The following is a 13,176-nucleotide window of genomic DNA, read 5'->3' as shown; positions in this document are numbered from 1 at the left end:
CCAGCCCTGCTACACCATAAATTCAACTTTATCAACTCATTACATGTGAGTTACATCGCTACCGTGGCTTGAAAGGTAAGTTGTGTATCAGAGCACAACAGCAGAACTGGTAAGGTGACTGAAAATTTAAGTCTACCCCCACCCCCAAAAAGGCAGGACCACAGCCCAGGCCACGGAGAGGTTTTTTCTTTCCTCTTCCCTTGGCTAAACCCTTCCAGCTCTCAGTTTCCCTGAATCAGGCCAGCAAGGCAATTTTCTGTCACCTTTGCATTTCTCCCTGCTCACACAACAGCTGCACGGAAAGGTCAGCCTCCAAAAGCCAGCCAGAGCAGCCTAGAAATCCCTGATTTTCTATCAACTGCTCACGCCCCAACAAGCCATCACAACTGCCAGGTGTCAAGGAGGCCACAGACCACGACATTTTCCCTGCTCACGTTTCTGTTCTGGTTGCACGAAGGATGTGACATTGCAAACAGGACTGGAATTTTGACGTGTTCACAGGAGCCTTTATTAGCCTGGAGATACCCTCTTGGGATTAGTTGCATTGAGCCCTCCTGCAATCCGGCTGGCATAAAAGAGTATTAATAGATCACTATCTCTGTATTTTCACTTGTAATACACAATGTTGGTTTTGAACACTGCTTTGCATACAGATATAATCATCATTACTAAAGGCCCCTGGCTACGAGCCCACATGGACAGCCTCTAAGTTATGAACAAAAAAACCTTTGAGTTCCAAATGTAAATACACAATACGAGATAATTATAGGGATTGGAAGTTTCAAAAGACAAAGGTTACAAACAGAAAGTCACAGTACTAAAATGAGGAGTAAACCCCCGTATTTATCAAAAGCCGTATAGTCATCATCAAAAGACAAACTCAGTGGGGTTTTTTGTATCGTTATTGTGAGCGACACTAAATGAACACCTTGCCAGGACAGTCCAGATAATCCACAGGCGGGTCCTGGCAAACGTTTCCCCACTGGTACGGAGCTGGCAAGAGGCTGGGCTGGTGTTGATGGAGGTGGGCTCTAACGGAGGAGATGCTGCAGGATGAGACCTCGCAGGAGAGCACCCAGGCAAAGGGCTGGTTACGTGGCAGAGACAGACCACGCCGCCTCGTCCTGCCACGAGAATAACCCAGGAGGTCCCCATGGACAGGGAGATACAACACAGTCGGGTTAAATTACATTTCAAAAAAACCCTCTGAAATAATACTTCAAAATCTAACGCAATTTTTGTTTTTAAAACTATGGTAAAACGAAGGAATGTCTGGTGACATGAAACTGGTTTGTAAGTTTTTCTTGAACTCATAGAGTAACTTTTTCCACAGTGCTTCGCAGTAAGATTTAGACAACAGCTTAACTCTCGTTTCAGTTAAATACTTTTGAACACCAAAGGCAGCTAATATTTCGTTATGTTAATAATAGTTTCACCATCATAAACAGATGTTCCAAATTAACTTTGAAATGCCCTTATTCTAATTCATCTCAAGGATCTACATAATACCCAAAAACTCTTGATATATGCCTGACAGAGATGGAAAAGTTTTGAAAGTTTGGAAAAAAAACTGATAAAGGACTTTAAAGACTAAATTGGGCTTATACCGTAATAGCATGGTAAGGGACGCCCGACCTCTCCGATCAACGTTGCTGGGTGGGATGAATTCTGGAGATGAAGGACCTGACCAAGTATGAACCCATGCTCACTCTAATTACTTTTTTCTTTCCATATAACTCGGTTCTTTTAAAAATACATCTTGCCCTCATATCCTCAGCATGGTTTTGATTTATTTAAGCCTCATTCTGACTCCTGCAGATCTCTGAAGCTCTTCCCTCCTCACCCGGCCAGGTTTACATTCCCACCTGCATCAGACCTGCTTGATTCAGACAAACTTGATCCACCACCTACCCCCTGCATTCAGAATATTAGTGAAAAATAAAACATCATTCTCCTGGAACCTGTAACTGCTCTCAGCAACAAGAGCCACCACCACCCGCTGTTGGACTGGCGACTGAGAACAGGGAACATCTCTCGCTTTTATGGCATGAGGTGCAACAGGGAAACCGGAGTACCAAAGCATGAACCTGCATTTTATCACAACTGGCGTGCAGCTCTTCCAAAATTTGGTTCCCCCATTAACAGGAGCAACAAGACTTTTCCTTGACACCATTTTTGGTAGGGAGGAAAAGCAAGCTGCTGTTTGGAGGACAGAAGTCTTTTACCCAATAGATTTACTGGGAATCTAAATCCTACTTGGATTTTCTACAATGGAATAAATCTTACAAGACAAGCATGTTCTTTGTTTTAAAAGAAAAAAAAACTGTTAGCTTTTAGCCCAGAACGAATAGGGTTTGGTCTCTCAGAAGTCAGCTTCGCTACTGAAGTGAAGCAGAAATTTTCTAAGTGCAGTAAACTTACAAAATACGTGATGGGACCTTAAACAGATACAATACAGAATCATCTCGGTTGGAAAAGACCTTGAAGATCATCTAGTCCAACCATTAACCTCACACTGATCATTCTCAACTACACCATATCCCTAATATCACCAACCACCAGCAGCAGTACTGCTGGAATACGTCATGCCTAAGTAAGAATTAATCTATTTAAGATGACTTGGAAGGACAGGATCTCTCCTGTACAGTCACTTGGATGTAACACAACCAGTACTTGTGCTTTGAGAACAAGCATTGCCCAAGGGAGCAGGGCTGAGGGCCTGCAGACTCGGTGCTCCTGCTCTCTAACGCTCTTCAACACTCAACGGCGGGATGCAAAATGGTGACAAGCTGCTGCCAAAGCCATTGGGTTTGAGAAGAAGAACTGCTGCACAGGATTCAGTCTGAGACAGATTTCTCAGGTAGTTTGCAAGTTACACAATGTATTATGGAGATGAGAAAGATCACAGTAAATTAACTTTCTGAATCAATTAAGGAGGGTGGGAAAGTAATAAAGAAATCTGACGACGCAGCACGTATCACGTCTTCAGCTGGTGCTCACCCCGTGCTGCTGCATCTGGAGAACTTGCAGCAAAGGCTGCAGCTTGGGTGAAACACAGCACAATCTAACGGGCATTCTCAAAACCACTCAGTGGCTTTTAATGAGGAATATTTTGAGAAGCAGCACAGCCGGTGTAAAGCTGTCCCTCTCACAAGCGTGCAGAAGTGCATGTGCATGCACACTTATCATGTGTACAGAAAACCCCAGGCTCGCTGTACTAACAGGAGGCAGCCAGGCTAGGGGCTGTTTCAGGAAGCCCTTTACCCTCTACCCTGTGGACCACCCACCCTCCCATCTCCTGTGCCCTGGATATTCAAGTAAAAGCAGCAGAAATCACAAAGCCTCCCGCAGGCTGATCCAGTCAGGACAGACCCTCCAGGGCAGAGCAGGCACCTTCTCCCTTGCAGGCAGGAATTGTGAAATGATGAATACTTGCAATAAAATATAAAAAAATACAAACAAATCAATTCTGGGCAGTGGAGAAGGCTGGTACCTGTAGAATTTAAATGCATGGTGAAAAGGCAGAGAACTGCAGGAAGATAAGAAACAGCCCGCAGTTAAGAGTTGAACGATTGAACTATTTAATTTTTTCCTCTCTTTGCTACAAATCAAAATTTTGAGCATACTCCATTCCCCGCAGTGGAGAAGCAAGGTTACTAGGGAACAATACCATACATAATTAAAGAGTTATCTTAATATACATGCAAAAAAAGAGGCAAATTACTGTTGCTAAGGGAACATTAATTCTCAGGTTTTCGAACTTCTGAGTGCTTGAGTTTACAGTCTGGAGAGCGCTCACCCCTGTGTGCATATCAGGACTGTCGTTCCAACAATACTGTTAGTTATTTTACTTATGCATGATTTTAGGTAGTTGTTAGCATTTGCTTTAGCGATGCCTATTATTTACAGGCATGAGCTACTATTTGGATAATAGTTTGCAGACGGTATCACTCATGGAAGTGCCATCAACTCAGCTGCTGTAATGACTGTCACATTTATTGACAAAGCCTCAGATGCAACATCTGAAAGAGGTCACCAAAAGTAAATTGGTTGTGAAATCATTGCTAGAAAACATAGATATCTGTGTTAATTTAAAATAAAGATCAGAACAAACCGAGATAAACCTGGTTAAGGAGCTTCTACAGAAGTTGCCATGAGAAACAGAAAATAGTTGTTTTTTGCAAATGCCACAAGGGAAGCGAATGACATAGTAAAATATTGACTCAGTAATCCATAGTCTCTTGTATCTAGCAATGAGAGGGAGGAAAACTTTTGTGATTTTTAATTTTTCAGTATCTCAGTGTTAAGAAAGTTCATTAAGATCTACACATTGTTTTAATTTCAGAAAGATGCTGTCTCATCAGCATCTAACACCCCTCCAACTGGGATATTAGACAGAAACTGGGGTCAGAAATCCAAAGAGGGCCGTCCAAGCGGCTGATTATGTGGCAAGCATACAGCAAATAGTAATAGCTATTAATTCTTTCTCTCAGTTACAAAGAGATTAAGTAATCTCAGCAATCATGTTTAGTAACAGCTTCAGAAAAGCAGTCTCTCCTACTACCAATGGGTCTGAGAAACGCCTGCTTCCCGTTCTTCCTCGCTGCTTTTGTCTGTGTCACCCCCCCCTTCTGACCAGTTCTCCATTTAAAACCAGTGACACAACAAATCCTCCCCAATACACAGAACAACTGTATTCTTTGAACGGACCACTCCCGGAGGGGAAAAGAAAACCCCGAGGGTTGCTGAGACCTGAGACTAAATAAATCCACTGCACAAAGCACTGCATCACAATTAGTAAGCCCGGTCTGCAAATATGAGCGAGATGCATCTGCAACACCACGATCTGATGTCAGCAAGTAACGCAGCACCTTCAGCATCACCTCGCTGCCAGGTGTTCACACTAAAGGCAAAGACGACAAGGTTTAAATAAAATAAAGTGCCAGCAGCTCAATGTTCCCCTATTTAATTAAAAGAGCGTCTAAAACACACAATGTGACTAAACGTCTTCCCAGTTCTTTTATCTGACAAAGCAGTTTTTAACGCAGAAAAATAAAAGGGTGGGTCAGCCTGCTTTACGCATGCTGGGAAATCTGCTGCAAGAACTGACTGCATTAGATGTGCCGTTGCTCTAACAGCAACTGACAGAGCACACGCTATAATAGCTTATAAATCAATACGTGCAATCTGCATCCTATCAAAATTGCATTTGGAAAACACAGAAGACTCACACAAAGCCAGTCCAGCAGTCAGAAAGTGATCTGATTCCAGCCCAGCCTGGCATCCCTGCGGAAGGAAAGGGCTGCCTTGTGCACAGAACAACGTAAGGCGGTGTGGCTCCCAACTCCCATCGTGCTCCCAAAATACAGGCAACAGGAAAAAAGAAATTAAAAAATAAATAAAAATCAAACTGCCCCAGGGGGTGAAAGCACGGCGGATCAAAGCGTGCGGTGACGGCAGCCGGCGTGGTCCCAGGACCTCACGGCATCGGTGCTGTGGTCGGCAGCCTGGGTCCTGTCCCCGGAGCCCGCAGCAGCTCAGCCCAGTGTAGGAGAGGGAGCTGCAAATCTTGCTCTCAGCTATCCCGATGGATTCCAGCCAGGCTAAGGAATGACATGTGCCAAACGCAGCCGCCTGCTGCTCTCCCAGGGGGGATCTGTGCCTGGAAAGAGGCAAAACGTACCCAGACGGAGCAAGAGGGAAGAGCGGACCAAGTCTGGTACTTAAAAGAGTTATTTCCATCAACAATTCTTCCTGATTATTTAGTTTGTGAGGGGGCCTTCTGCTTCAGCAAATACAAAAATTACTATTGTACTAAAATTAGTATTGTTATAAAAATTATTACAATAAAAATTATTAAGATCTGCATTATTTTACTCACAGAATAAAGCATCTACCCCCACCAAAACAACGCCCCAGGGAGAGTGCTGGGCAGGAGTGGGGGTGGTTGTGGGTGTTGAGGGTGGAAGTTTTTTACTGCTGGAACTATAGGACAGACCCGGGTTATTAATTGCCATATCATTAAAAAAAGAGCTCCCCAACCACTTTCCAACATGTTGAGTCCCTTATGAACAGCTCTGGCAATTCAAACAAATCATAAAAGACACACAAGGCATACTACTTCTGCGTAGAATTATTTTTCTGTAATTAATGTTAAATATATAAACTACTTCAAATTCCTAGACTTTTACACACACCGGATGAACGTATCTTCATTCATTGGTTGAGAGCACACACCAAAAGCAGCTATTTTTCAGTGGTAAGCTGAGCAGTGACATTTCAAAATGTCAAAAAGGAAAAAGCCCACCTCAATGACATCACTGCCCTGATACAAAAAGCTCCCCCAGAACAACCAAACAACAACATCCAACAAAACAACAAAAGCTTTCCAGCTGTGCAGTTTATTATGCAAAGCAATGGGAGATGGAACTCACAGAAATGTTTTCATAAATCTAATATTGCAGTTGGTTATTGTTAATCCATGGGCCATCAACAGACTTTCTTCCTTTTTTTGTGAACAAAACGCTAATAGTTAGGAAAATGGAAAATGCCAGGCTGGCTTTTGAAATACTTTAGCTGAAGTGGAAAATTAATATACATTTAATATAGATAAGGGGTTTTACCTCGTTATATGTTAAATATAGTCCCACTGGACATAGGAGCAGTCAGCAAATGAGGAGTCAGTACTGACATAAGGTATGCGCTGACTCCAGTTGAGTCCATGGTTTGAAAATAACCTTAAATATCATAAAATGTTCAACATTATGAACAAATTATTCCTGGAGTCATGGCTGTAACAGGGCATAATGGCATGCAGAAACCCAGTATTATTGCTACTTTGTTAATACACCTAAAGACCAGAATATGAGTACAAATGCTGGCTTGGTTATTCCACTAAAGCTTATGAAATTACAATACAGAATTTATCCATAACTATAAAAATACGCGTGCACTTTATACTTCCTGCACTTTAAAATGGCACTAATAAGTACATTATCCAAATTTATAAACAGAGGCCGGCTACCCTCAGTACCTGTATTGTATCTGAGCTCATTAAGAAACAATCTCAAGAGGAGAAAGCAATCTGTAGGGAAAACATCATTCTTTAATTTGTCCAAATGGCTGTGAGAAAGAGCGTAAGCAGATGTACTCTGAGGAGCCGAGGTGAATGCAAAAGATCACCCAGAAGTCCATCTACAACCACTCAATTCATAATATCAAGATTGGTTGTTCAAAAATGTCCGTTGGAAGCATGCATTTTCACACTGAAGATTTCAGTGACATCTTTTTAATTTTATTCGTAACCTGCTGATTTAAAAAGGTCTGAAACATCCATCTGTCTTTTAGATAGAATAAAAAATTCACCATAACTCTTAATTTCCCTAATGTAGCCATCTTTAAGTGCATCAAATATATACTGTAATCCTTCTCCTTAAAAAAAAAGCATATTCGTTTAAAAACAGGACCAAGAAAAAAATGACAGGATGCCAACTCAATACAAAATTAGATTAGTGAAACGAATTTTCAAAAGAATTGGACTTGTTCAGACTCCTTAAGCTCCATTCACTGTCAGTGAGATTTGGGTTAAATAACATCAGTGCTTCTAAAATTTCAGCCAAATAAGCCATTTAAGTTCACTGCATTTTAGCTGAGTAATTTTGTTTAGATTTACTGTTCAAATTTTCAGTACTTGTCCCTAAAACTGTTTTGATGAACAATTTTTCAGTCTAGTTACTAAAAGGGATAGAAGTAGCTTCACTTGTTCACTATTTTAATAATTTAAATAAATGTAAAGCTGGTCTTTTTGGAAACTACATAAAAGTTAATGGGGCAGTGTAGGAAGTAATCAGCTGAATGTAATGTTTACTGTCACTGAATCAGAAAGGTACTAATTTGCAGCAATCTATGTGCATCAACTTATAATTATTTTTCTGAAATTATGTTTCCAGCTCCTATGGGGGTAATACAGAATCACCCAGGATGAGCAGACAAAGAAGCCGCAGTTACAACTTTCAGAGAGGAGAAAAATAAGCGCTCGCCTCTTTAGAAGTCATTGTAAGGAAACACAAACACGGACACAAGAGATGGAATTTTATCCACCTACTCAATAAAGGCTGAGGAATCGCAATGGGTGGCTTGGATCAAACCACCAGAATCAGAAATAACTTCACTGATGTGGGATTAAATGTAAACATTATCTATTTTACAAGACAATAAATATGTTTAATAACTGGACGGAATATTGTTTTGATGATAGAAAACACATTTTTCTCAGAATTTGTAAGCAAATACTTAAAATACTATTTTGATAATTGTTTTAGAGTAAATTTAAAATTTATCCTTGTACACAGGAGATGGAAAACACAGTCAATACGACATTTATTTCAGACAAAACATCTGCTTTGCTATTAAATCAGAAGACCTAATAACTCAGAGCATCATCTAGCAAATATTATTATTGCATCATTTTGCATTTTCTTTTATTTTTGTTCTGACAAGTAGATGAAGACCTCTTGTTAACAAACCATGTGACACCCAGAAGATAAATGAGGTTAACAGGGTAAATAAGGGACGTTGCCTCCACAGGTTGTAACAATCTGGATCTTTTCTCCCCTGAATTTTTCCTTCTTAAAAGCAAACTGCACCACCACCACTGCCCGGGCAATTTCTCTAAGCCCAAGGGGTCTTTCCCAAGCATTTCTCTTTCACAAATGACAGGCTCTTCAGCAGCAAATCACCATTAGTTCATACAACAAAAATGTAACTCTGACCCGAGGAACACACCTTGGAATCCAAACTTCCAACATCTGCAGCGCAGACAACTCATGCTGGAAAGCTGGCACGGAAAGAAAATGTTTCAAGCAAGGTGTCAACATTTGAGCCTTGTTCCTTGCTGCTCCTGCTACTGGCTGAGTAGGCAGTTTGCTCCATAGCAGAGCATTTTTGATCTAACATACTAGAATTTGTAGCTTGGAGTGACTGAGTGTTATCTTCTTTAACCAAGTAATAAGTGACAGGCCAAGAGGGAATGGCCTCAAGCTGCGCCAGGGCAGGGTCAGACTGGCTCTTAGGAAGGATTTCTTTGCAGAAGGGGTTGTTGGGCGTTGGAATGGGCTGCCCAGGGCAGGGGGGGAGTCCCCATCCCTGGAGGGGTTGAAGAGTCGGGTTGAGCCAGCGCTGAGGGATCTGGTGGAGTTGGGAACGGTCAGGGTGAGGTTCATGGTGGGGCTGGAGGAGCTTCAAGGGCTTTTCCAACCAAGACGATTCTGTGATCTTAAAAGGAACTTTGTTAAAGATGCCCATAATTAGGTATTTGGGAAGAATCAGCCAGTTGGAGAAGTCACTCTGAAGTAGTTAACAGCCGCACACTGTGTCAACCCTGCTCTGGTGCAGAGGGAAGGGAGATGGGACCATCCCTTCGCCCTTCCCCCTCTCCAAATACAGCTTCTCCCTGCTGTGACTATCCCTGTGTTATTCCAACCATGGTGAAATGGAAACCCACCTTCCTAACTGCTTGGAGGAGCAGAAGGCACACCCTTCCCAGGCACCCCGCTCCCACCCTCCCAGCAGCAGTTTCTCCTCCCCAGGCCTTGCCACCTCCCAAGGACCTCCCCAGCTGCTCCGACACGCATGTGGGCTCTCTCCCACTGCCCGGGCGTGCCTCAGGCTTCCTCCAACTCATCGTAAACGTGCCTCAGCCACAATGCCCAGAGGAGCTTCCATGGCAGGGAAACAGCTTCAATTATCCTTATTCAGTAAACCCAGCAGCTCCTGTGGGGCACAATCTAGAGCTAAAAGTTAAACAGAAAGATATGAAAACAAACATGTTTTCATTTACATTAAAGCACAAGTTGTTTCTTTTCTTGAGCAGAACAAAGTATCATTGTAGTCATTTGAAAGATGTGGTCTCCTCTATTTTGTGATAAGGAGGTCTGACTTTCAAACTGAATTAGCACAGATTAAATCTGGGGTAGCACACACAAGCAGAATGAGTTATGAACTGTTACACCTTCCAGTCTGAATAGACATAATAATAAACTGGGGGGAAGGGGTAGGAAAACATAAAAATAACCCGAACATTTCAAAAAGGTGATCAAAGAACAACTCTACAGACAGTACAGTCCTTCATTTTTTAAAACTCGTTATGAGGTGGGAAAACCCTTTGTTCTGCATGTGAGAGCTTTCGGTGTCTGGTGGGGAAGTGTACACACACATTGGCAACGAGGGAAGGGGTAAGGACGAAGGAGGATCAGCGACGACTGACTTCCGAATTCCCTCCTTGTCATCACTGACTCAACATGCCTTCCCTCTCCATCTGTAAATTATAAAATACTTGTATACTCTAATAGGGCTGTCTGGGACCTTTAGCAACCACAAGCATTTTCAGCTTCAAATAAAAAGCATGACAGATATACTAATTATTCCAACTGACTGAATATGTTAAAATGTAATTAAAAACAATTAATACTATATACAACATATGCTTTTCTTAACAGTTACAAGAGTTACCTATTTTGTAGGGTAAATTTTGTCTTTGCGTTTGTGCGTGCTCCTCTAATTAAAAGCTCAAACAGCATTTTTAGAATGGCTTAGTGGTCATCTGTCCTAAAATTAGTTGAGAAATTAGTACAAGTGGATGAAGCTCAAAATAGGTTGGTCTGATGACAGGCAGTCTGCTGCTAGCACTCAGCAGTCCCTGAACGATGGCAGAAGGAGAACAGTGAAAGGGATTTATTATGGATACAAAGTCCTATTGCATAGGAAAAAGGCTCCAAAATCCCCCAAACCTGTAACCAACATGCTGAAAATGTCATTTTGGCCTTGGCTGAACCCATGGGAATCCAAATGCCACCAAGCTCCTTCCCTGGGAATTCCCCAGAGCCCTGACCCCCCTCAGACCAGGCGATGCTCCCCGTATGCACGCACGGGCTCAGGCGTGGGGACGCTTCACGCGTGGGGACGCTTCACACGACAAGGCCAGCTCCTGCTGTTGCCTCTGAGATGCTCTGCTCAGTGGCTGCCCTACCTCCCCAGGAAAGCACAAGCACAACCTACCAAAATCCCAAGCCAAGTATTTCAAGAACTTACAAAAGTTTACCTTGTTCTTAGAACTCCAAACTTGTTTTTCTTGTGTAACGCTAGTACACCATATTTTATAGTTAGAGCTGCCACAGCCAGTGCGTCCTTCCTACACCTTTAATTAGTTTCATAGCTACAACAACGTTAATTTTGCCCCACAAGCAGGCAGTGTTGCTACTGCTCCTCTAAGTGATCTTCCCAAGATCACAGAGTAAATCAATGACAGTCAGCGGTGCTGTTCAGACTGTGAGTCCCTGCTTCTACCTGTGGACTACAAGGCTTTGCCTACCCAGATGGACTTAATTCAATTACCTTGGTCAACTATATTGATTCATCTATGACTTACTACAGGAAATTGAATTTGGGCAGTGTACCAGCACTTCTGTAGTAGAATTTGTCACATTTAACACGCAGTTTGAAATGGAGGTCTTCCAGCTTGAAGCGTGCCTGTGATGATCACCCTGGTATTGTCCCAATTAAACATACTTGAGACAGGCTGGTATCAAAACTGTTATCACTCTCCAAACAATGTGGGGTTTGGTACTGAAGGAAGTCGTTTAACTACTGTTTGAGTCTGTGCTAGTGAAATTACAGTAAGGTAACTAAGGAAAAATGAAAGGGAGAAGAAAACAGAGAATCCCATCTGAAAACACTGTATTTCTTAGCATTTCACTGTTTTCTCACACAGAGGTAACACTGAGTATTATTTTCCATCATCAGCTCGTGTTGCATTCTGCACTCTCATACTGCAGCTGAATTAATTCTTCCATTCCATTTCCAGTGAATGCACTACCGATGTTTTTAGAAACACAACTTCCTATCAAAGGTATTTCCTCCAAAAGCAAGCAAAATCCTTCTTCCAGTCTGTTACCTCCTGGAATCCGAATAACTAAATTTTAAAAGTTATGCTTAAACACTAAAGTAGGAATAATACAACCCAAACATCCTCAGGAAGCATCAGGAATCATCTTTCTTACGGCTCCGGTGGCTCTGAACTGCAACAGAAAAAACTTCACAGATGTATGCAGTCACAATACGTGTCCTGTGATCATAAATACCAATCTCCTACTTAAGGCAATTATACAGTAAAATACAAAAAGAGGTTAACAGCTCTGTTCAGTTGGAAGAATGAGTAATTATTTCTAAAACTTACTTTCCAGATACTACTCAAGTAGTAGTAACGATACATATATATATACACACATATATATATACACACACATTTACAAAGAAACACAGACAGGGCTTTAAAGAAACTAAGTATTCAATAAATTTCTCCCAAAAGATAAAAGCAATACACAGATACGTAGCACCACTTCGTACCAGTACCAGATTTCCTATCCACTGAACTATGTCTAGATAATCCTACATTAATTTTAGATGGCACTTTACAACACCACACAGCCTAAAGTTACACAGCAACCCCTGCACCACTATGAAAGACTCAAGTATTGCACAATGCTGAATTTAGTTAGGAACAATGCAAAAGGGTCTAAAAAAGGAAATGGAGGCATAGCAAAGCATTAGCACCTCATCTCTGGTTGTCCAGGAACAAGGTTGCCCATGCCAAGGGATGCCATGGCAGTCTGTCGCTGCAGCACCAGCCCAAGCAAGCTGCTGCTGAGTTGTACTCAGCATCATAAACTGCTTTGCAGAGACCAGACATAAATCTCTCTAATTAATACAATTACAGCAGCTCTTTATAGTATTTTTTTTTTGATTTATCAACCAGGAGGTACAATCAATCTAGTACTAGCACATTACGCGTGATGGCTTATAAACACTTTTTGCCAATTAAAATGTGGATTACTCACATTCTAGGAGGGAAGAATACATTCCCTTCTCCTCCATCATTTTTAAAGGAGAATGAAATGTTCACAGACAAGGGCAAAAAGCTGCTGGAGCGAAAGAAAACAATTTTAGAAACAAAGAACTTACCTTGCATCAATATTGCAGCAAGTTCTGCTACGTAAGCTATCCGTTTGAAAGAGCATTTTGTGAAGTAAGAAACCCACTCCTCAAAGAAATGCAAGTCACGGAGCGCAGATCAATAACCAACCTGTCATCTAATGGAAACGGAGGTTTACCCTGATCATA

At 41.8% G+C, this 13,176-nt stretch overlaps 1 protein-coding gene across 11 annotated transcripts in view; it reads right to left on the bottom strand.

The window, feature by feature from the left end:
• The window catches only part of TANC2 (tetratricopeptide repeat, ankyrin repeat and coiled-coil containing 2), a 290,476-nt gene that overhangs the window by 164,583 nt on the left and 112,717 nt on the right, over window positions 1-13,176 (bottom strand). The window contains exon 1 of one of the 11 annotated variants that reach the window (XM_074891806.1): window positions 5,232-5,243. The exons of the other annotated variants lie outside the window; for them this stretch is intronic. The gene's annotated coding sequence lies outside the window, so the exon portion shown is untranslated. Of the gene's footprint in view, window positions 1-5,231; window positions 5,244-13,176 lie in introns of those variants that run through there. 11 annotated transcript variants of the gene reach the window in all.

The sequence above is a fragment of the Strix uralensis genome, chromosome 22 (genome assembly GCF_047716275.1).
Source record: "Strix uralensis isolate ZFMK-TIS-50842 chromosome 22, bStrUra1, whole genome shotgun sequence".
NCBI lineage: Eukaryota > Metazoa > Chordata > Aves > Strigiformes > Strigidae > Strix > Strix uralensis.
Note: the sequence above shows the minus strand (reverse complement) of the source record. Positions and strands in the feature narration are given on the sequence as shown.